General features: G+C 37.8%; 1 long non-coding RNA gene across 1 annotated transcript; it reads right to left on the bottom strand.

The window, feature by feature from the left end:
- Positions 1 to 12,216: 12,216 nt before the first annotated feature.
- LOC309643055 lies at positions 12,217 to 22,788 on the bottom strand. The gene is made up of 2 exons (XR_014253517.1): positions 18,435 to 22,788; positions 12,217 to 14,850 (listed from the first exon to the last, which is right to left on the bottom strand). It is a non-coding gene; the product is annotated as an uncharacterized lncRNA (long non-coding RNA).
- Between the last annotated feature and the right edge of the window lie 335 nt (positions 22,789 to 23,123).

Raw genomic sequence — 23,123 nt, 5'->3', positions numbered from 1 at the left:
TTCACAAAATTAAGTCAACACTTAAGAATTGTTTTCAATAACAGTTATTATTTTGAGAACTTTTTAGGAAAGTGAGGACATATGAGGCAACGTTTGTTCCTGTATGGCTGAAATATATGTGGGGAATAGTGCCAGCAGAAAGATTGGAATATGTCAAAGATCAGTCATAAAGGACACTTCATATAGAAGAAGTTCACCATCATATAGACAATAAGAATTCTTGGAAGTTCATTAACTCTTTTTGCTTCATATAATCTGAAAGATTCAGAAATGTTATTCCCATTATATCTCCATTTTATTCCACAGTCTTGTCTTTATAAAAGTCAAATGAATTCTGGAAAAAAAAAAATGAGTCAATTACCACAAACTAAACCAAGTAGTAGCCTCAGTTCCATTTGCAGTGGTAATGTAGTAGCTTTGCTACAGCAGATTAACATGAACTCAGTATACATGTATTAAGGCTATTAATCTGAAGAACACATCCTTTTTCATACTTTCAGTTTCTTTCTGAAAAGAAACTCAGAAACTGTTCTCATTCATGTGAAATGAACAGTAAGATTAATTTATAGTCTTCCCCAAGGGCTATACTAACTGTATTGCCTTCTCCATAATATAATCCGAAGAGACCTAGGCCATCTGACCATGCCCAGAACACTGCACTGGTACACTTTATTGATGACATTGTGCTATCATATTGGATGTTCAAGAATAACAATATATTGGAGAATTTAGTAATGTACGTGTGCTCCAGGGGGAGAAAAATCAACTTTATAAAGATTGAAGGACATTCCACATCGGTGATATTTTTAGTAGTTCAATAATTTGTGGTTCAGTAGCACTTTGCTCCCAAAGAGAGGTCACATTATTACTTCTCCCATTGCCTTCCACAGTGAAAGCGGCAAAATACCTCAAAGGGCTCTTCAGGTTTTAGAGGTAGCACATTTCGCTCCCATGGAAACTGTAGCACTGGATGACCCCCAAACTGCAAACTGTGGGGGAGGTCCAGACCACAGAAAGCTGTGAAGCAGGGTTAGACTGCAGTTCAAGTAGCACTGCCACTTGTACCATATGGCCTGGCAGAGTCTATGTTACTGGAGGTTCTAGATATGATGCGGAATTGATGAAAAACTCCAAATGGAGACTTAAGTTTAGATTCCTAGAGTTCTGGATCAAGGCCGTGCCAAAGGCCGTGTAAAATTGTATACCTTTCTGAAAAGAGTGTTACTAGACCTTGGTAGAAATGCAGTATCATGAGATGGGTTCTGTCCTACTCTCTGACCCATATGGAAAGGAAGACCCAGCATCAATTTATTGTGAGATGGAAGTGCTACATCCAGGATCCGGCCCAGGTAACCTGCACAGCAGATACCCCTCCCTGACTCCACATCACCCAGCACAGTTGCACCAGCATCTTTCCCTCAGCTAACACCTGTGTGACCAGCTGAGAAGGAAGAACTCTGCTTCTTAAAAATGGAAATAACCTGATGCATATAAATGCTTAACACAGAAGCAGGCAAATAATAACAGTTCCATAAATGCTACCCATTCATTGTTGTGGTTCATTTCTTTCAGCCTGTAGGATTGGATCTCTCCTCCCACTTTCAAAATAACTTATTTTCTTTTTACATTTTTCCCTCAGTTAATTGTGTTTAGTTTCTTCTTCATACTGTGTCTGAACACCCTGATTAGGGCAGAAAGTCTGTACGTTGCTTTTGTGGCTGATGAGTTGCTAGGACTGAACAAAGACATTGTCCTGGGCCATGGTCTAGATTGGTGTCACCCATTACTCAGAAGACTTATGCATTCCTCCATCCCTCTCATACTTTACTGACATGGCTTAGAGTTGGTCGAACTTTATATTCATGGAGAAGTTTCCTTTTTTCCTTCAGGTTATTTCTCTTTAAAAAGTGAAAGCATCTGTTAGTATTATAATTAGTATTATATTTCCATTTCAAAGCCAGAAAAATCTAATTTTTGCATGAAAAAATGTTACCTTTATATTCCAATTTGATTTTCTTGTTCTTATCTTACAAAAACTGGCTTTTAATGAGGTTTTTACTTCCCACTGAGAGCCTACAGCCTGTTCTGGGTTCCTGTTGTGGTTTGTTCAGCATTGATTGGCCCACCAAGGCTTTGAGAAAACTCTTGAATTGGGCGATTGTTGATCCCAATGGAGGATGGTTTGCTGAGAGATTTCCAGCTTTACCACTGAGTTAGAGATGCTGACACCGAACAGCACTTTGCACTATGTACATGGAAACTTTTTCAGATTATTTGAAGTTATGGGGCTGAGAGATGCTTCAGCTACACTCCCAGGGAGCTTCAGAATTCATATTAACCCAGTCCCTCAACAGCGTCTTCAGTTCGTGTGCATGAGGAGCTGTGGGCTCAAGTACATTTTCTATTTGCACATTGCCAAAGAAGCTCGATGGGTACGCTGTCTTCATTGACAATAACGTCAGAAATTCCCCCAGAAACTGGAAAGAATGGGAGGCTGGGGGACTCTGTCCTTAGCGGGAAAAACAAAACAAACAAACAGGAAAAAGCATTTGAACACATAGTGGCTGCACATGTCACAGATCATATTTCTTAGGACAGAATTGTGCATATATGTCAGCCTTTGAAATCCAAGCTGCATGGTCTTCAAGAGTGTGGTCATCCCTTCTAAAATGTTAGAGATGCTTTTTCTTTTCTATTACAAAGCCTGCCCTGGGACCTTAGATAAGACTTTTCATTGCCATCGATGTTTTAGAAATTGGACAGTTTTGATATGTTCATTGCTCGTTTTCCCCAGGACACAACTGCCCAGTGCTTTAAAATGAACAAAACAAAACAATTTCTCTGACTCTATTCTTTAACTCTTACCCCTACACATTAGTGTGAACACTGCAGCAACCCTCAAACACTCCCTAGTTTATGTCTGGAAGTTGCTCTGTAAAGAGGAGGAGGATGGGGAGACTGGCTGTGTACTCATAAGAGTAAGAACGGGGACCATGGGCCCTTTTACTGCCACTTTTTATTGATGTTATCTGTGTGATACTGCATATTTCTACAGCTTCATGGGGATGGGGGACACTGCTGCTCTCTAAATGAGAAGGAGAGAGACCCTCTTGATGCCTGTGCCATCCGGCTCTCCATTCAGACCATCAACTCAGCCATCCTGCCATGAGAACTATGTCATGCTCCCCACTATGTCAAAATCTCTCTCACCTCTGGGTTTCTTGCCTTTGCCCAGAACACTCTTCCTCCTCCCCTTTATTGTTTCATTCTTAATAATTCTTCTTGTCTTAGCTCCTAAGTTGTTTCTTCCAGAAGTTTTCCCAGTTACCCCTGGATGTGTTATCTGTACTTCCCTCTCAGGACTTTTATCTCTACTATAAATGTCTGCTTAATTGCTTCCATTTCTGGATGATGAATTTTTTGAAGGCAGAACACAGTGTTACATACCTTTGTATTCTCTGTGCTTAACACAAGTGCTCAAGAGGTAGTAAATCCACGCAATGCACCTGTGCTGAATGAATAAATTAAGTGCTTCTTGCTCCTGTTTATTGTCATTTCTGATTGCACAATTTTTATTTTGCCAACAGAAAAAGAGATTTCAGAACTCTAATGAGGGCACTGACAAAACCCTTCAAACATAAATTAACGAGATGAGGTGAATTGTGATTGTGGTTAACTCTTGATTAACTAGACTAATGAATTGCACAGGAGAGATTATAGTGGGAAGAGCAGCATTTGTGGTCCAAAGACTTGCAATCAACATTTGGATGTACCACTCACTGAGAATTCAAATGCGAAATGCATCCTTTATAGCTTCAGCTGTCTTATTTATGAAGTGGTGGTATTGATCATAGCTATCGCCCAGGATTATAGTTGAGGTCAAATAGGAAAATTGAAAGTACTATGTAAATGGTGATTATCTTTCCTATTGACATGATAAGGATTGGTATTTGAAGTCTGACATTTGGTCTTCTGGAATGGTGAGTGGGGTAGTTGTGTGTAAGAAGATGCCAGTATTACTATTTTCGTAGAAGTTGTACTAGTGGAAGCAGCAGCTGTAGCAGCAATAGTAGTGGTATTTGAGTTCCTTCTACAAGCCAGGCACTGTTGTAGTATACTTTTCATATGTATGAGATTTTCTAATCTTCAAAAAATTACAGGGGTCACTATTATTACTCTCATTTTGTAAATTAGAAAACTGTGGATCAGAAAAGGAAATATGATGCGTAACTTCACACAACTGATAAATTTTTGATGAAATCGAAACCCAGAGCACTATGACTCCAAACCTTATCCTATTATCCAACTTACTATGACTGCTTCTTAAGTAGTTACTTTAGAGGAACTGAGGCAGCTTGCTTGACACAATAATAATATTCCTGTTAATAATACCAATTTATTTGAGCTAATTTATTCAAACAGGAATAAGACAACATTCTGGATAATTCCAAAACTTTCAGAATATCATAGAACCTTAGGACTAGATAACGTTTTCAAGGTTATTCCACCCATCCATCTTTCTTTTCTACATGATCCTGGGAAAAACTTAAGGTCATAGCTATTTTTGGATAATAGTTTTTATTTGAGTGGACTAATATTGCTTTCTTTTGACTGCAGCTCTTTCTGATGCCCTTCCTCCATGATTTATTTTTGACATCCACTTTGTAAGCCATTAATTCCCTCCTACTATTTTTTTCTTCATAAACTTATTTCAGTTGAAGTTCTTTTATTTGTGATACTTTCTTTTTTTAACATATAATCCACCTTCCAACTCTGAGTTTATGAATTTCTCAAGGCCATTCAGTTAACTGAACTTATAGCTGGGAATAGAACCTTTTCTTCTTTAAGATCCTAGCATGAAATTGATGACATAATGCTTCTTGAATTTACCTTCTTTAATATTGCCATTTTGATTTTAATCCTGGGCAATGTACCTTTTTTACTAATATTCAGATCAAGGATTATGACAGATTTTCACTGATTAAAAAAAAGCCTCAGTAATTCAAACAAACACACACACACACACACACACTAAGCCAGTGTCTCTATGGGACCTTAGACATGTGCATGGGTTTTCATAACTTGCACTCTAACCTGCCAAAAATGGACCTAGACCTTGACACTGTCTCACGAGCTGCTCAGACAAGGAATCCATTGCTGCAAGTGCCTGAGGTTTCAGCAACTTCTCTTTTGTTGAGCATGACAAGAAAAACACATCCATGGGTACTTTCAGTAGCTTTCTACCATGGTGATATATTTGTCCTGCAGAGACGTACTACAGTACTTGGCCCAAGTCTGTCAGCTCTGGTGCAGCATATTATATGTCCTTATTGTGGATTTTAATAAGATTTTTAAAAAATAGGGTATTAAGCCATCTGAAAACACTTATGTTTGAAGCCTCATTTTAAACTTCACTTTGTCTGGTGTGGGATTTTGCTGAGACCAAGTTTTTCTTTATCTATCTTCAGCAGATCTGTTATATTTTCCTGATTAATTGTAATAGCTTTATTTCATGATTCAGTACATTTATAATAACATTTCACATTCATGATCATTCGTCACTCAAGTGAGAAGGGGCTGCTTTCTTTTTCTAGTTTGTAGTTTACCAATTTAACATAGTAAATAACCTGAAATTCTTTCACCTTAAGATGTATCTGGATGAGAAGTTGGATTCACAAAGTTCTTGGTCCTCATTTCTACTGAGACATAAGTAGGAAGACTACATTAATGCATCAAATATTAGGATTCTTTGTGGGGTAAAAATTATTTTTCTGATTGGTAATATATTTATATAAAATCTTTTAAAAATAACACTCTATGTAACTTAACATTTAATATAATCTCTTATGAACACCCATGAAATTTTAAATTGTGGCAAATCACAGATATTTAATTATTTGTTGAATTTGGCTTATGTTTTTTCTGTGTATATTTTTCTATAAACATTAATGAAATGTTGTGGTTGGAAAGACTAGAGAAAATGAAGATGGATATAAGGTAATTAAATTGAATTCTGTACAAAATACCAAAATGAATGGTCTAAACACCAATTGTACTGAGTCTTAGGATACACTGACTTATGCAAGTTCCCAAATCTGATGACATGGGCTTTAGTAGGTCTCTAAGATCCCTAAAATTTCATATGTACATACATTTTCTCCTAATAAGTTTATAGATTGATCAGATTCTCAATGGTGTATATGACCAAAGATCATAAGTATCACTAACAAAATAGTTTATTCATCAGTAAAATGGAAGGAATTTGATTTTATTTTCTCTAAAGCATATTCTAACTTTAGATTTCTGATCTTTCACCCTGTGTACATCTTTTCTGCAGTTTCTTTAAAATATAAACCATGGATGGGTAAATGATACTCATGAAGTCATGCAGGTAGACGAATCCAGAGTGGGGAAAAGAAATTGCCCAAACACCCCTCCTCAGTTTTGCGTGTACTGGATTTCAAGGTGTATGAAGATCATTTCTTTCTAAGGAGATCTGTCATCTTAAACCATGGGGATAATGGAGTAAGGGTTTAGAACACACATCCATGAAATCAAGTAGTCTACAAGAGTTCAGCTGGAACTGTAATTGACTAAGGAAAAGGGGCAGAAGTGATGTTTGCTTGTCAGCAAAGTAAAGGTTTAGGACCAATGATAGCGGACCAGGAAGTGAGGTGAGGAATTTTATTAATTAATTAATTAATTTATTTATTTATTATTGATTTTTTAATTGAAGTATAATTGATTTACAAAGCTGTGTTAATTTCTGCTGTACAGCAAAGTGATTTATTTATACATATGTTTGTGTGTGTATATACACACACACACACACACACACACACACAACACATTCAATATCCTATGATAAACCACGAGAGAAAAGAATATTAAAAAAGCTGCAGAGTCATGTACCACAGTGTTCATTGCAGCTTTTTTTATATTCTTTTCCCTCGTGGTTTATCATAGGATATTGAATATAGTTCTCTGTAAGAAGTCGGGAATTTTATAACCATAGAAATGAGAAAGGGTTATGGAATACATCACAGCACAGTTCTCTAGAAGAAACAGCGTGGTTTGATATACCAGTTCTCTCGTGTAGGCTGTGTTAAGTGGCGTGGAGAATCTGCTACATTTAATGGACACATCAGCTGAGTCAAGGGCTCCTGTTTCTGTGATTTTCTCTACTGTCCTATTTCTTTTTTTTTAAAGTTGGGGTATTTCTTCCCACTTCTTTTTTTTTTTTTTAATTAATTAATTTACTTATTTATTTTTGGCTGTGTTGGGTCTTCGTTTCTGTGCGAGGGCTTTCTCTAGTTGTGGCAAGCGGGGGCCACTCTTCATCGCGGTGCGCGGGCCTCTCACTATCGCGGCCTCTCTTGTTGCGGAGCACAGGCTCCAGACGCGCAGGCTCAGTAGTTGTGGCTCACGGGCCTAGTTGCTCCGCGGCATGTGGGATCTTCCCAGACCAGGGCTCGAACCCGTGTCCCCTGCATTAGCAGGCAGATTCTCAACCACTGCGCCACCAGGGAAGCCCTGTCCTATTTCTTATATACACAGGACACTGCTTCTAAAATAGCAAATTCAGAAACCCTTTAAGAAATTAAGGCTGCTGGAATGAATTGGATGACATAGAAATAATTTTTTGAAGATAATAAATGAGGACAGTTGGGGGTGTTAGCAATGAGGTCAGTGCAGCTGGCACCAGCCACACCAAATGGAGAGAAAACAGATCACATTTTACCAGTCAAGAGCACAAAATATCATTCATTCAGTATGAGACTAAATCCTGATTGCTCCTTACCCACGGTAAGACGTGGCGCATACGTGAATGGTGTGGTCTCTTCTCCACTGAGATGTGTCTCTGCCATGGAACAAAACTACATTATAAAGCAAGGGCCATGCTCAGCATGAGCACATGGAATATTGGGATTTAAGGCCTCTGAATGCCTTCTTCAGATTTCTGCCAACACTGATTGAATAATTACACTAAGTTCGTTAAGCGAGAGGCAGATAGGCATAGAACATTGAAAGCAAAAGGCTGAATTTCAAGGTCTTGGCTCTACCATTCAGGGCTACATAGTTAACTGAGAGTTTCTCCCCATGACAGATAAGCCACCCCAAATAGCAACTACTGGGGTGTGTCCAAGATTTAATGAGATGGTGAGTACCGCAGAACTTCATAAACGTTTTACAAGTATTTAATCTCATTTATTCAAAAGTGAACAATCTGTCCTTGGGATTTGCAAGGTGCAGAGACTATTTAGAGGGAAAATTTGCTTTAAGTAATTGGACTGATGCTCAAATGGGACACAGTGTACTGTCTTCTTTGGCCATCCACCCGAGGGAATAACTGGGAGCAGTCAAGGCACCAGCTCCCAGTATGAGGCCCATCAGAAAACAGCCAGGGCCTGACTCTTGCCCCGTGTGAGGATTCTTTCACTAGTGTTCTCGTTATAGCTCCTCTGGGTCAAGGGGCTGAGAGCAGGCAGCGGGAAGTCATGATTTTTGCGATGCTCCAGGATCTCCCAGAGTCTGGCTGTGGAGAAACCATCCATCCTCATGATTTACTGTCTTGTGTGAAGGAGGCAATTTAACTTATTTAGGGGGGAAAAAAATCCCTAATGTCAAAATAATGAGGCTTTCTCTCTTCCCATTTCTGAGCAGCCGGATGTGGTGCAATGTACTCCCTGGAGGCAGAATGGCTGGTTTCCCGGCTGATTCCACCACTGGTTCCTCTCGTGAACTTTATTAAGTCACTAGGCTTCTCTGTTTTCAAAAATACAAAATATTGTGAAAAATTTTCCTGATATTGGTAACATTTGGGGCGGGAATCCACCATTCTCCATTTTTCCCCTTACGAGACCTGATTTGATACCATCTTCTCAAAAGTTTTATTAAATGAGAATCACAAGAGTTAACTTTACAGAAAGAAAGAATTCTTGCCTTGGGATAACGTGATGGAAATGAAAGAACATGAACTTTAGAAACAGAGAAACCAGGGTTTAAATCCAGCTCCTTGCTGGATTATTTACATGCTAGGTTATCTTGAAAGTTAATTCATTAAGCTCTATGTTTCTCTGTTTCTGAGAAAATAAGGGTATCAGTTTCATTATCTTTATGTTGGGCATCTCTCTCTTTACAAGGCTACAGTCACCTGAAAAAGAGGGTTCAGTTCAGCATTAACTGCGTAAAAACACAAATCTCTTGATTCAGTTTCATAGTGTGTTCTCGGGATTTTTTTTTTTGAAATGAACAAAACATTAGAAATGTGTGGTACATATGGATTTTTAAGGAAAACTTACAACATTTATGTATTTATGTGAAGATGGGTGCTTTTTCCTTGTGAAGTCTAAATTCTCTTTGGATTTAAACAAATACCAAATGAGTTAATTGTACATGTGAGCAAGTTTCCAATGGGACAGATAAAAAGGAGAATAGCAATGGAGATCTGCTTTGTTTTGTTTTATCTTCTGAGCAATGTGAACTTGGGCCAAACATATAGTGATGTTGGGCCTCAATTCCCTTCCTCATAAATTGATTTCCCAGATGTCATTTCCAAATCTTTGTCTTGGATGATAAATTTACCTCTTCGAGAGGGTACAGATTGGATGCTAAACCGCATCTGGCAACATGAGTTCTTGACCATTGGTGCAGCCCCGCTTCTTTTCTCACTGAAATACACACCTGCTAGTGGTCACCTCCTCAGGCCTCTGCCAAATGGATCACTGAAGGTGCATTATGCTCTTCCCACTGGTGGCCTCCTCCTCAAGAGGGTACTTACTTGTGGTTTTGTCTTAGTTGAAAACAATCATTTGGAAACGTGCAATCCTAGTGACTAGGAGCAGTGAACAACAAAAACACCACCAAACTTGTCTGTCACTTGGAACATCAGACTAACACTAACCTATAGCATGAGCAATTCTCTAGAGTACTGGCTCAAAAATGGCAAGAGCTATTAAAGGGATTTTTTTAAGGCACAGACAGTTTTATCTTTTGACAGTACTTGTTGTGGTAGAAAAGGGTCACTTTCCTCTAAGAGAGAAGCGTTGGGGGTATGGGTGTTGCAGTGAGAAGAGAAATCTGTACTGTTCCAGGCAAAGTTGAAGTTCACCATTGTGACGGATCATGGTAACCACGTGTTCTACTACCAGCTTGCTTCCTCACGCCACCATGCGGAAAGAACCCTTCTCGGGCGGGAGAGGACAGGCCACCACGCAAAGAGGTGTTTATAGCCAAGAAACAAAGATGGGTGTGTAGCTAAATAAATAGATGAAAAGACAGCAAGAGAGAACCAGTCCTGGTGTCATCATTTGAGGACTTTTATCACACTGGGCCTGAACTCTGAAGAAAAAGCTAGCTAGAATTGGATTTCTGTCTCTTCAGACAAATAAACAAAAAAGAGTCCTAAAACAACCACACATTATAGTGACCCATTTCTTAGAGTAGAAGTCAACATGTAAATATATTCATCCCTTTTACTGACCAAGATAGTCTTAAAGATCCCATTAGCTTGAGTCAATTCTAGACAGCTTTCTTCTGGACCATAGGCCCTGACCTCCCTTTTCTTAGAGCATTTATTTTAGAAAACTTGTAATTGTAAAGGCTTTCTGTGCCCCTTTGAGAAGTAAATATTTTATAACCCAGAAATGTGTTTTTCTAGGACCTGGGAGCCCTCTCTTTGAAATGTAATTATCCAGGAAGATAGCAACCCGATCTCCCAGTGACTGTGAGGAGGTAGGAACCTAACTTGGATATGCATCAATTAGCGAACACAACCGGCCTAAACACATTGACCAGACTCCCTGCTAATGTCCTCCAGGACTTTTCCACTAGCTTAACCCAGCCCTTAAAAACTCTCCTGCTTTTTGTTTCAGTGGAGATAAGTTCAATCTCCCTTCCCTCTCGCAATACTCTCAAATAAAATGCTTCTTGGCTGTCTGACTGGTGGGGTACAGGTTTTCTTTTGCAATACTCCATGACCTTTGTAGTCCAAAGAGACAACAGTGTGAAGAGTCCAAAGGCTTGGATTTCTGCCTAACTGCTTAGAATCTATCATGAAACAATTCAGTTAAATTCAACATACCTCTTATTTCCTCATCCATAAATTGAGAGCCTCAAAGATACTTGAAGAGATTACACAGGGTGAAGGATGTAGAGAGCAATGTAATTCTTAAGTAAGTACATCTTTAAAAAAGAGAAAAAAAGAAGGATTTGCAGATATAACTATAAACTAAAAATGATTCTACATCTCAAATTTTAAATAAACAAATGACGAGGTAATTATCCAGAATATACAACAGACTACTGTAAGTCAATACAACTTAAAAAAAAAAAAAGTAGTGATAAAGGATGTGTGCAGTTTATGGAAACAGAAATGAGCAATGAACATGTGAAAAATTCTTAGCTTCATTAAGAAGCAGGGTAATTGTAGTAAAAACGGCAGCCCTTGTGTACAGTGGCCTGGCACCCTATGTATGTTTAACTTAATGCTGACTTTAGAACTTGGCATAAAGAACTTCCCCTTCTACCCACTCACCCTCCAGCGTCACTTCAAAGATCTTGAGATCAATGCCAAAATATTGATACATGGATAATAACCATTATTGTTATAACAAAAGAAGTTACCAACCTTGAAAACAAAGAAGAAGAGTTAGTGTACTTTTCAGAAAACATTGGACATGGAGGTATCATAGAACAAAACTTGGATATAAAACTTAAAAAAAATTTGAGCACTTCTAAGTGTCAGAACTTTGCTAGGTATTTTCACATATTATTGTCTCAGTAATAAATCTATTGGTAGGTCCTTCACATAAAGCAGAATGGTATGACTCTTATAGCTAAACATGAACTTTTTATTAAAATTCCCCATCCATCCCCCTGTCATACTAGGTATTTGATACTTATCTTAAAAACAGAATAATTTGAGTTCTTAGACATTGGTGTGTTAACTTGTTTGGGCTGTTATAACCAAACACCATAGGCTGGGTGGCTTATAAGCAACAGAAATTTATGCCCCGTGGTTCTAGAAGCTGGGAAGTCCAAGATCAGGGTTCCAGCAGGTTTGGTATCTGCTGACAACCTGCTTCCTTCTTCACAGGCAGCTGTCTTGTCACTGCTTCCTCACATGTCAGAGGGGCAATCAAGGGAGCTCCCTGGGGCCACTTTTATAAAGGCGTTAATCTCATTAATGAGAGCTACACCCTCACGACCTAATGCTTCACCTTTAAATACCATCACATTGGGGTTAGGTTTCAACATATGAATTTTGAAGGATACAAACATTCAGTCTGTACCAAAGCATCCAAACTTTCCTTCTGTTTTGTATTTTTCCCTCTGTCCGGCTCAATGGTTCTTATACCTCAGGGTACATAAGAATTATCATCAATTGACTATCCCCAAATAACATATAACATATTTTATGGCTTTCTGATTTTAACGATATACAACTTATATGTTAAAAACTGACCTTAAAATCTAATCTCCCTTAAAATGGAACCCTATTCTTTGTCATTTGACAGGTTAGCAAATCTTAAAAAATAATAATGAGGACATGAGCTTTCATGTACACTACTGCTGGTGTTGAACCACATATTTTTAGGGCATTTTGTTAATATATATCAACATGTTAAATGTGTACAACTTTCAAACTGATAATTCTGCTTCTATCAGTTTGAGACTCAGAAATGTTTACAATGCATGCAGCAAGATGTATGTACAAGATGTTCAAGACAACAATGGTGCAATAGAAAGCTACAGTGTGGGCATGATGTTTAAACCTCTTACACATCTCTATACTTCACTTTGAATGAAATCATAATTTCTGAGTTTGATTTATAAGGCCCCGAACCATCAGCCTTTTTTCTCTCTCTCCAGCCTTATGTTATTCTTCTAACCCCTGGGCTCACCATACTCCATCCCATGGCCTTTTCCTAGTGCCTTAGGCAGAATGCTTAAGTAAAATCACATCCAAACAGCTTAATACTACAGAGCAATTAACAAGTTTGATCTAGATCTTTATGTTCAATATAGAAAGATCTCCACAGTAATATATATATGTGTGTGTGTGTATATATATTAATATAATATATACATGATGAGATTTCATTTGTGTGTGTACACTTATAAGCACAACTCTCCACATTTGAACTCTATGATGTAGTTTTATTGTGGACATACTCATTTTTCAGATGGAATATAAAAAGATAGATGAACTGAATCAAAATACTCACCCTCCCCACCCCCCAAAGACTTCCTCAGTTCTTCTCAAATAAAAAGGTTATTTGAGGTTATTATTATGCAGGTTATTTCCTTCTGCATTGCTTCTGGAAAAACACCCTGATGGCCTCTAAGTTTCATCCTAAATATTTAAAAATCATTCATAAGAATTACAAGCGTTTAGAAAGTGCTCATTTTGGCAGGGACAGTGCTAAGTCCTGTACATGCAACATTTCATTTCGTTTTCCCTACACAGAGACAGTAATGTTATTATCACCATTGTGTGGTGTGGATCACAGAGATGAAGTAACTTTTCAAAAGCCGTGTAACTTGTAAGTGGCAAAAAACAGACTTCACATTCTATTGGGATGATCAGAGTGCCCACTTCATTCTCAAAGGTGTCCTGGTTTGGGGGACAAAATATATAGTCATCCTAACGATGAAGAGAATACAAACTTCGAGGATTTGAAATGAAGAGGAAATAATGCAGCGCTCTGTAGAGATTGCTAGAACCTACTAAGGCGTGGAAACTGGCTGTGGTGCCGTATAGCTCTGTGGCTGTCAACAGGTTCCTTGAACTCTTACACAAAGACATCGTAAGGTGAGCTTTCTCTTCCATTGCCTGTGGGAATGTCAAGAAGAAATAACAGATGACTAAGACTATACATCTGCCTGACGTGGTCCATGTCTAAACGTTCCTGTAGATCTGGAGACAAGCTTTGGGGGATTTTGAATTATAAATGGCATATGTAAATTGGGGCCTGAGAAAAGATTATTTATTGAACACTTCTGATTAAAGGTTAAAAAAAAAACTGTCTAAAAAAGGGAGAAAATGTAATAAACTTCTTTACGAAATCATTTTAACTCTATTAGCTCATGACTAGTAGAATCAACATTCAATTCACTTTCTTCTAATAATTGGCATGAGTGTGCTTTGATTCATCCACGTTTTCTGGCATAGTTCTTTCTGAGATGCTGTCTGGAACCTGGATGGAATTGGATACTGTGTGAGCGTAAGAGCAAAGCTAAGTGGTCCATACAGGGATCACATTCAGAACACAGGCTTTATAAGCATCTTTATTTTTCCCAGCAGGGAAAATAATGTGACTCATGGACTGATAAATGTCACAAATAAGAGAGCTTCCAGGCAAAAAGCTTCTAGCAGTGATATAAAATTTCCTAAAAATGTCACCAGCTAGACCCACTTGACTCTTTTTATCCTCACAGCTGGCCCTGGGTACAGGCATTTTCCAAGCTGTTTGGATAAAGGGACTCCTTGTGTTTGATGGTAAATTGCTAAATATCTAATTATTAGTTTTGTCTGTGGGAGAGGCAAACTAAGACTCCCTTTGGTCTGGTGAACTGATGAGTGGATTTCCAGTTAATGATGGTGTCGAGACCATACTTACCATTTTTCCTTTCTAGCCTCCAAACTTCCCCCACACACCAGCTAGCTGTGCAGGTGATTGGCATCCTGAGCTGCTCAGTGACCTCCTTCTAGAGTTCTGCCTTCTCCCACTGCCAGGTGGGGAATAGAGGGAGTCCAACCGCCACTTGGTCTTGCGCCCATCTGTTTTATGATGGTTTGCAGGAGTTGACTGTTCTTCTCTTCATAAGTGAGCTAGTGGCAGGGGGCTAAATAAGAAAGTGGATAATTGTTAAGCATAGGAAAGTCACAAAGGAAAAGGCTTATTTCCGTTTTAGAAAAGAACTGACTGACTTCTTAGTTCAGGCCAGGGGAGTGGGAAAAATATAAGATTTGCACCCCCCAGGTAGAGTCTGGCTCAAATTCTATCTCTTTAACATGCTAGCTGTGTGATCTTAGACAGTTTGTTTAACCTGCTTGAACCTCACTTTTCTTTTCGTTAGAAATGAGGATTATAATAATCCAGAAGTGTTGTTAGGAGGATTTTCTATTTCTGTTATCGGATAAAGACTGAGCTGTGGCTTCAGCTAATACGTGTGAGTGATGAGAAGCCAAGAGCTGGAATATTTGGTTTGGCTCCATTCAGTGTCACTCACTCAGCGTTTGGCACGACCTCTGGTTTTCTTAAAAACCCTCTGGATTCTGATGATTCACCTAATCACTGTGACTATTCTCTTTTTTCATAAGGTCACAGATTTTACCCATTTATGTTTACAAAATATTTATAGCAGCAGCAGGAGAGGCTTGATTGTGTATCTTCACACTTCAGTTGAGGTTTGGTAAACAAAAATTCTATCTGAAAATGCATCCTTGCAAATAATAGTATTTTGTAGAGCAAGGCTTTTTGTTTATAGTTTAAAAAATTTCAAAAGGATTCCTTATTACTCCAACTCTATCATTTATAATTTGCAATTTATGACCTTCAAAGCACACAGTGTTTATTACCTATTTGATCCTTATCCAATAGGATTATTATTTCTCCTTTTCAGATGAGGAAAAGTAAGCTTAGAGAGGTTGTAACTCACCAACCACAGAGTTCACAATAGGATGTGTGTCTACTGATTTCCAGCTTTATATTCAACTTTCCATACTGAGCTCTACTAATGATATTACATCTTATGATTTGGTGGTAATAAGGTTGGTAATAACAATGAGATGGCTTCAAAGTTCTTCATCCCCAACATTTTCCTGGTATTTTCAAAATAGCAACAACAAAAAAATAAACATTTCTCTTCACCTTTTAACATAAATGAGGGATCATATGTTACATTTCCTCATCTAAAACAAATCAATGTTCTCTAAGCGTTCTCCTTGCCATTCCATGTAGTATTTTTAGGTATATTTTCTTTAAACACGTTTATAAGAAGTAGTATGTCACTAAATCAACTCTAATTGCCTACTAACATAATCCAATAACCTCATTTCACTCGTATTGTTAGAGGAATTAATTGACCTGCACAGCCACCAGCTAAATACATTGCTTTGTGCAAACAGTGAATCCAATTTCCTCTCTAAACATATGTCTGCTGGAGGAGACCAGACAGGATACTGGATGCAGACTTAAAATATCAGTTAAGTCCAGTTATCTGCTCTCATTAGATAGACAATTAAGAAAATACCACTAATTTATTTAAATATAAATTATTGTGTATATATGATACAAATGTTAGATATTTGTATAATACATAATACAATATATATGAATTATATATGCATATTTGTACATGTACATGTAAATTCATGTATGTGTATACAGGTATATATGTATGTATTGTTACTTTTCTTTCTTTTTTTAAATTTTTTCGACCATGCCACACACACAGCTTGTGAAATCTTAGTTCCCTGACCAGGGCTTGAACCAGGGCCCCGGCAGTGAAAGCACCAAGTCCTAACCACTGGACACTGAACTGTCAGGGAATTACCTCATTACTTTTCAGTTGTAACATGTCAAGAAATAGGAGCACAAAAAAAAAAAAAAAGAAATAGGAGCACGATAAGATGTATAGCACAAGTGAGTTTAGCCCAAATCAGCAGAATGGACTTTGCTTGCTCCTGAGCCCATTATACCTCATACACGTTATCCCTAAGAACTTAATTAGTCTAAGAATGAAGGGAGATTTGTGCTTGTTTGATTTGTTGGAGATGTGTGTGTGTGTGTATATATATATATATATATATATGTATGTATGTATGTATAAATTATGTAGTTTTTCCTGTGGGTACATTAACATATATCTCTAAAGTATAAAATAATATATTCAGATATCAGTACCTTAAAATTGGTGTGACTCAGAAAAATGGTTACTTGGTATATTAAACTTGAGTCTGTTGATTTCTGGTCCCATCCCATGACTCACTGGTCTTAGATCTTGGGAAAGTCATGAAACGTCTGTAAGCTTCCCATTTTTGTTTGTGGAAGGCTAACAGTTTTGCTTACTTATCTGATAGACAAATCATGCAAGGTTCAAATGAGAACCTGCTTTTGAACTGCAAAGTATTACACGTAAAAAAGAAACCATTTTGAGGTTAAATTAAATAAAAATAATGTAATGAGTATAAAAGAATATGTTAATTTACTTCAGTGAAAAAACTGTTTTCCATCATTCTGGAACATTGCACCCTAACAATAAATATGCTAATAATAAATCTTCATGAAGAGTTCATTAAACAAGGTACATTCTGTGGAACATTTTCCTGTAACATTTTGTAAATCAGATTCTAGTTACTGTGCCTTTTAAATATGCCTCAAAAATTTGTCTTTCCACCGATTCAAATTGGTTGTCACTTTAATCCAAATTAGTGAGCTAGTGTTCTAATCATTTCAGTGCCTGACTTGACAAGCTTCAGATCTGGAAACTTATGTTGAAATACAAACTCCTCTGCCTTCTAGAAACAATAAAAAGTACTCCTTCTGTAAGTTTTGTGAATTTCCTCTTTCTCTAAGTAAAAAGTTAAAGAGCTGAAATAATGGTCTTTTCACTTCATGCTGATTTACAGCAACTTATGGGGGAAAAATCCCTGCCACTTATACTTGATACATTGTGTCTTCACTTGCAGCTTGGTCATATGTGTATGTGTATGTGTATATATATATATATATATATATATATATATATATATATATATATATACACACACACACACCACACACACACACACACACACATATATATATATGGCGCATATATATCAGTGAGTCTAACTGAAGAGTAGGTTATCCTGGCACACTCAACTAGTCAATTTCTGTGGAGCTAGCTATTCAGTGTTCTTCTCATAAGTAATGTTAAATCCCATCTTTCCAAGATCTATTCCCAAATATGTTTGCGGAGAGTACATCAAGCACTGTGGCTCAACCAGCAGGTAATAGAAGGAAGGTTATTGTTAGTTAATAGTACTGAACATCATAATTATTATGAAGGTTTTAAGAATTTTAAAATCTAGTTAATAAAAAATTTACAACAATGTGTGATCAAAGGAGGTAATGTGTGAATCAAGCCGTCAGTGCCTTGGAAGTGGACGGAAGAGAGAATTTAGTGAGGAATATTGTACTGGCGAAGGCTTATTATACAAGGAGACATAAATTGAGCCTTGGTGGTTAGTAGGATTTTAAACAAGATAAAATGTAAAAGAATCATTCAGGTTGGAATTTAGGGGTAGACATGTTGATGGCTTTGACTAATTATGTATATTTTGCTTCTCTCTTTTTTTAATGCTTTGTTTTGTAGAAAGTTAAATCCAAATCTGTGATTAGTGCAGGACCTTACCTTGTTCATGTAGTTGCAATGGCAGTTACTTGTTCAGGTTAAGCCTCAGATCACCTTCTTCTGGGTCATGTATTTCTCTTTGTCCAGGAAGACAACCCTCCGGGCTTCACCCCATCTGTATGGTTCCTGAAGGTATGACATTTTGATAGAATGTATCCTGCTGGCCAAGTTCAATTATCTGACCCAAGCTGGGACTCTGGGTCCCTTTCCTAGGATTTTTGGACTTGGCACCAGGAATACCATTATGAGCATTTTTTTTCTCTGGGACAAAATCTCCAAGGCATAAAGCTTGGGGGCTCTTGGCCATGGTGTTTTTGGCCATGTGGAGAAAGCTACTCTACAGTAGGAGGGAAGAATGAGGCTAACACAGGAAAGGGAAAAGAGCATCCTGACGATTCTCTTGTTTCTGGAAGCCAGCCACAGAATGGTTCTCAGGTTCTGTTGTTCTTTTAGTCACTTCCCTTTCTGATTAAATAAGTTCAAGTTTTTGTTTGTTACCTCCATTTTCAATGAAAAATGCCCTAATTTACATCTTGTGAATTAGTAACTGTGCAACAAACTTAAAACATCCAGAGCCTGGTCTAGTCTATATAGTGCCACATAGTAACTTTGTTTGAATTAGAGAAAGTCACCCCCTCTGGCCAGATGCAGCCTCATGGGGGCTGTGCTGGTGAGGGCACCACAGACTGGATTCCAGCCCTTGCCAGCCTCAAAGCCAGGTGCACAGCCAGATGCAGCAGCCCTCAGTGGCCCGAGACCCTTAGCCTGGGTCGTAAGCACCACTGTGGTTGTAGTTTCCCTCAGTTTCCCAAACATCATATTCTTTACTGTGACTTTGTCAATATAGACTGCACCTTTAGATGGTCACAAAGAAAATCTGTCAATGAGGTCCTCCATAATAACCCACAAATGGGGAGCTTTGGGCGAGGGCAATGGGTAGTGTTTTACTGAGTAGGCTAAAGGGGAGCGAGGGCTTACTTACCTTTGGTCTTGCTATTTAAACCTTATGAGTAGAAAAAGTATAAGTTGATTCCTGGCTCATTAATACTTTTTTATATTTATACTATGCTTGGGCATCAAATAATGTTCTCAGGGAAAATGCTAATTGGTATGTACAAATTATATTACCAAAGTTAATGAAGCTGTATGCAAAGAGAATGCTCACATCGGTTAAAGCTCTGGTTTTGCTTTACGACCTGCAACATCCTAACTCTACAGATAGAGGGTGCGCTTCCCTAAGCCAGGTCTGGGTTTCTGGAGACACCACATCAGGCAGCTGCAACTCTCAGTGAAAGCTGACCAGAAATTCTCCAAAACAAAGAGCTGATTTCCTCTGAGTCTTAAGGAGTTGGCCTTTTCTCCATGTGTCAAGAATCTTAAGCATAAATATATAACCATCTTTGTACAAAGTTCTTTAAAGAATAATACAATTTAGGTTGTTCCTTCAGAGAGGGAAGATTGTATTTAACCATTCAAGTTAACTCAGGACTGAGGGTTTTTCTGCACAAAGGATTTTTAGTGCTAAAACCAGAAAAGCCCCAGACAAACCAGAAGCAGTTGGTCACCCTACCTATGGAAAGGTTTCCTGGCACGCTGAAGATAGAACTAAGATGGGGAGAATGAGCTTACTTTAGATCTGAACATTTCCCAGACCATAAATTTTTTATAGACCTAATGCTCAAATTCAAAGTTACAGGCAAAAGTACATAGGAAGTGAGCAGCTTGTAACTTGGACTATTAATCAAAGAAGCCATGCTTATGAGCTAAACAGGTGGGACCTGCCTCAGGTCATGTCATCTCTTTACATCCCACATCCTCATTATCTCTTTCCAAATAAAGACAAGACATAAGAGGCATTTATTATAATATTCAGGGTAGAGTTTGGGTTCTAAAGTCAACAACTTCCTGCGTGCACATCTTGGCTGGGTAGTTTTCTTGCAATCTAACTTTGGTCAACTTACTTAATCTTCCTGTACTTTGGTTTTCTCATCTTTGAAATGAAGTTAATAATAGTAGTTATTTTACAGGATTTTGATGAGGCCAATAAGCTAGGATATGTAAAAACTAGGCAAATATTTAATATTAATTAGCTGTTACTTTGATGTCACTCCCAGCAAAAATGTGCCAGTGCCTTCTATTTGCCTTTCAAATTTCTTAGGGAAATGTTTAAGACTTAATCTGGCATCAGACTTCCCATTTCCCAAACTCAGTTCCTATCTTCCTCCCAGCCCCATCCTCTCCCTGATCCTGACTGTAGACATGCAGAACTCCTCCCCATTCTCTCAACGCATCATAATTTTTCTCACTCTCCTGGGCAGACTTGTTCTGCTCCCTCTATGGGTATCTTCCTTCTCTACACTTCAGGCATCAAGATAAGACCTTGTAGAGGCCAGGGATTAGAGTCTTCAGAATTGAAAAAGCCTGGATTTTAATCATGGCCCTGTACTCATTTACTGGTGATCTTGGGAAATATGTTTACATTAATTTTATGTGCCTTGGTTTTTTTTTTTAATTTGTAAAATGGGCTTAATAACTCAGGATTAAATAAGATAACATACTCAAGTGCTTATACAGTCACTGGTACATATTAACAGCCCAGGTAAGTAAAACTTATCATTACCCAGCAAATATCATCTTCCGTGTGAAGCCTCTCTCTCACCTCAGGACAGAGCTGGTCACCCTTTTCTCTAAGCTTTCCGACCATTTTGTATATTCCATTAAAATAGCATTTATTAAATTGTATACTAATTATATGCTAATTACACGATCATAGTTCTGTTTCTTCAGTGGATTAGAAGTAACATGATTCAAGGAAATGTGTCCTATTACTTTTTGTTGGTCTAATACATAGCACAGTTATTAAAGAGAAAATGTGCTTAATGTGTTCAATGAAAGGATAAACAAAGAAAGTGAATACACTCTAAATCATTAAAATAATGATAATTATAGTAATTAGTGTGCTAGATTTATAAGTCAATTTAGCTAAGCTTGACCTGTGTTTCCCAGAATTCTCTCCTCTATATAGGTCTTATACACAGGACCACAAGAGTCATTATATATTAGATCTCAAAGGCAAAGAGAACCAGCAGCTGTCTTTTTTGTGTACACTCAGCAGGTTGGGAGAAATGCATAGGTGCTTTTGCATCTTATCCATGTTGTCTGTGATATTTCATCTCACCTGGTTAATGTGGAGCTGCAGACCCAAAACTTGTCCAGCTGCTGTTGTATCTCTACCTTCAACTTTTAAATTCCTGGACCAGGTATAAATTTAGCTTTGTGATGAATGGCACAACCTTCTCCAGTAAACCAGTGTCATAGAACGTGGAAGCTTAGAGGCAATGAGAGACTGACATAGGTTCTAGTTGCCCTGAGGCACCAAGTTCAGCCTTGCAGGCTCCTATTCATCCTTGTTTACCCCCTCAAGTTGTGCCTGCCCCTGTAAACTTCAGTTTCTAACACGTGACACAGAAATAACCACCTCATAAAGACTGTTTAACCGGTTCCCACCACCCCTTAATGTCAAATTCCAATCATAAATTTTATGTGTGTGTGTGTACACGTATATGTGTGTTTGTGTGTATATGTGTGTGTGTATTTCATGACTTCTAGTGGTTCTGCTTCTGTGTTCTAATCCTGACATGATATAACTAGTAATCAATGGCAAGGTAGGCTAAGGGCTTAACACTTAGACTCTCAATTATATAGGATTTCATAAAAAGTAGAAAACTGTATATCAGAACATTAGAGAAGGATTCCTGAAGGAGGGAGATTTGGAACAGGGCCTTGGAACGTGGGAAAGCAGAAGGTATAGAAAAGAGCCAATGGTACAATGCAACAGGGGTGCAACAATGTTTCAGTAATCCTTGTTCTTTGTGGTTACCAAATTTTTTTACTGAGGTACAGTTAATGTACAATATTATATAAAATATGAGTTATAGGAGTACAACATAGTGATTCACAATTTTTAAAGGTTATACTCCATTTATAGTTATTATAAAATATTGGCTATATTTCCCCATGCTGTAAAATATATCCTTGTAACTTATTTATTTTACACATAATAGTTTGTACCTCTTAGTCCCCAACCACATCTTGTCCCTCCCCCTTCCTTCTCCTACTGGTAACCATAAGTTTGTTCTCTATATCTGTGAGTCTGTTTCTTTTTTGTTACATTCACTATGTTTTATTTTTTAGATCTCACATATAAGTGATATCATACAGTACTTGTCTTTCTCTGTCTTACTTATTTCACTTAGCATAATGCCTTCCAAGTATATCCTTCTTACTAATTTCACTTAGTGTAATACCTTCCAAGTACATCCTTGCTGTTGCAAATCACAAAATTTCATTCTTTTTTGTGACTAAGTAGTATTCCCTTGTGTATACATACACACATATATATATATATATATATATAAAACATCTTCTTTATCCATTCATCTGTCAGTGGACACTTAGGTTGCTTCCATATCTTAGCAATTGTAAATATGCTGCTATGAACATTGAGGTGCATGTATCTCTTCAAAATAGGTGTTTGCATTTTTTTTCTGGATATATACCCAGGAGTGGAATTGTTGGATCAGGTCATATGTTAGTTGTATTTTTAGTTTTTTGAGAAACCTTCATATTGTTTTCCATAGTGGCTGCACCAACTTACATTCCCACCAACAGAGTATGAGGGTTCCCCTTTCTCCACATTCAGATCAACATTGGTTATT

Source organism: Balaenoptera physalus, assembly GCF_965194825.1.
Source record: "Balaenoptera physalus genome assembly, chromosome: 14".
Classification (NCBI taxonomy): Eukaryota; Metazoa; Chordata; class Mammalia; order Artiodactyla; family Balaenopteridae; genus Balaenoptera; species Balaenoptera physalus.
The sequence above is the reverse complement of the archived record's forward strand: the minus strand, read 5'-3'. Positions and strand labels throughout refer to the sequence as shown.